Here is a 3,004-nt window from a genome sequence, read left to right as displayed (position 1 = left end):
TAAGGTTTTGAAGCCTAGCTTCCTTTTCACTGGAGTTTCCTTCAAATACAGTTTCTAAGATATCCCAAGCATCTTTAGACCTAGTGCAATTAAAAACATGGTGTTGAAGACTTGGGGAAATGGCATGTATGATAGCATTCAGCCCTTCAGAATTATGCTTTGCAGAAAGAATCTCGGCAGCATTATATTCACCAATATTCTTGGGAACAGTTCCGTTTCCGGCTGCAACAACGGGAGCATCATAGCCATTGACTACATATACCCACGATTGAAAATCACGCGATTGAAGAAAAGCTCGCATAGCAATTTTCCACCATAAGTAATTTGAGCTATCGAAGACTGGTGGTACGTTAATAGAGATAACACCTCTGTCCATAGAGTCAGATCGCTACAAACACAGACTGATAAGGTCTTTAACGTGTTTTCCTGCTCTGATACCAATTGAAAAAGCGGGGGTCTAACAACACCACCCAATATTTCCCTAAGCAATCTGTATGGACTAACTCCGAAATACTTTGCTAGAGAATCAACTAGACAGTCAGACTCAATCTAGATAAAAAGCATCTCAAGGAGTTATTATCTCAATCTCTCGATTTGATCTTTACTCAAGCAAATAGAAATCTGCGAGTCTTTATCAAAGAGAGATAACTTAGACGGTACCAAAGACCAATGTCCAAGGATCAATCAATATCAATCAACAACCAAAGGTTGGATTTCCAATTGATGATCACGAACGCACAACCTGTATTATTTCTATTATATAAAATATAATGCGGAAAAGAAATAACACAGACACCAGAAGTTTTGTTAACGAGGAAACCGCAAACGCAGAAAAACCCCGGGACCTAGTCCAGAATGAATACACACTGTATTAAGCCGCTACAGACACTAGCCTACTGCAAACTAACTTCGGACTGATCTATAGTTGAACCCCTACCAATCTCCCACTGATACAAGGTAAAGTTGTACTCCTACGCCTCTGATCCCAGTAGGACACTGCGTACTTGATTCCCTTAGATGATCTCACCCACAACTAACAGTTCCTGCAACCCAAAATCACATACTTGATAATAAACGAATCTGTCTCACACAGAAAAGTCTATTGAAAGGATAAATCTGTCTCCCACAGATAAACCCTAGGTTTTGTTCCGTCTTTAGATATAAAATCAAGGTAACAGGAACCAATTGATAATCCGGACTTATATTCCCGAAGAACAACCTAGATTAATCAATCACTTCTCTACAATCCTTCCTGATTACATAAGCGGATTGTCGAGGAATCACAAAAGTGATACGAAGATGTTTGTGACTACTTTATCTTGCCTATCGGAGAACTCTCACGATCTCAAGCCAATCAATCGATTGTACTCGTATGATAGAAGATGCAAGACCAGATCACACAACTACGATAAAAGTAGTATCGGTCTGGCTTCACAATCCCAATGAAGTCTTTAAGTCGTTAGCTCGAGTTTAGAGAAGAAACTCAAGAGTTAATGGAGATCGACTCTAGCGAGCGCACTAGTATCACACAGACGTGTGGGGATTAAGTTTTTCTCTAGCTATATGTCTCCTATATATAACCTCTCAAATCAGGGTTTTGCCTTAGGTACAAAGCAAACTCTATCCACCGTTAGATGAAAACCTGATTTAGATTCAAGCCAGTATATCTCAACCGTTAGATCGAAAGACATAGCTTGTCACACACCCTTGAGTACACGTTTACTGGGTTTGAGAAAACCATGCCCAAACGAGTACAAGTATGTCAGTTCAACATGATAACCCAAAAGGTCAACCATATGAGCATCTCACATTAATCATGTTCTCCTTCACCATAACTAGTTCAATTGAACCAAATGAACTAGTTAAGAGTTTTTCAATTGCTATGAGATCTTATGTAACTACACAAGACACAACTGAAACAAAGATGATTTGATTCGATTAGAATCGGCTCATGAACATTATAGCCACGGTTTGCATAAAACATTCCTTAATAATTAATGATTCATGTTCAGAGAACATCTTTTGATCATAAACTCTTAAGTTCACAAAAAAGTTCGCAGACTTAAGTTAATTGGTTGAGTTTTCCAAACTCAGCAGAAATTCTCGGGTCGAGAACTTCTGCCAGTTCGCGGACTGGGTTCGCAGACTGAGTTCGCGGACTTAGCACACAAACGAGTTTTGGAAATCCCAGCAGAAATTCTCGGTCGAGAACTTCCGTCAGTTCGCGGACTGAGTCTGAGGACTGGGTTCGCGGACTTGGCAAGCCAACTCCACAATCTTACCGATTTCTCTTGATCAACAAAGTTCGAAAACTTCAGTTCAAGGAATACATGGTTATATAATCTAAAATCTCATTTCAATCATTGAAACATTCTCAGAGGGCGATATTCAGTCGTGAAGAACAACATACCTTTCTCGTCAGAAAAATTTCCAAAGTGATTGAAACTTTCATGACTTTCGTCACTAGGTGATGATAAAACTGATCAAAGCGAAACGCTTTACCAACACATGATTTCGAGTAAAATATAAGCAATGAATACTCAGCTAGAAATATCAAGTGTATATGATCTAGTCTATATAGCATACGACTTTTGTCTCATAAGAAGTAGGAGAAGAATAGATAGACTTTCGAGTGATAGATAAGTTCAAATCTTCACATATCTTTTTGTTGATGAAGTTCCACGGTTCCTTGGTGTAGATCTTCGTGATCATTCTCGTTGAATCACCATGAAGTCCTTGAGCTCAACTACGCTTTTCCTATCCTAGTCCGAGACTCAGCTAATAGGATAGAAATCAAAACTTTATAGTTTTGATCACTAACATTGACAAACATGTTTGATATAGCAACGCATGCGAGGTTGACCGATCTATGCTCTAACAGGAAGGATGATTGTTTTCGTTGTATCTCCTTGCTTCTTCACATCTTCAAGACTTCACAATGCTTGTAATGTCTCATATCCTAATACTTTCAAGCTAACCTATACGAAGTTGACTCTAGTGCATA

This window comes from Papaver somniferum, unplaced genomic scaffold, assembly GCF_003573695.1.
Source record: "Papaver somniferum cultivar HN1 unplaced genomic scaffold, ASM357369v1 unplaced-scaffold_57, whole genome shotgun sequence".
Lineage (NCBI taxonomy): Eukaryota > Viridiplantae > Streptophyta > Magnoliopsida > Ranunculales > Papaveraceae > Papaver > Papaver somniferum.
This window is presented reverse-complemented; position numbering follows the sequence as displayed.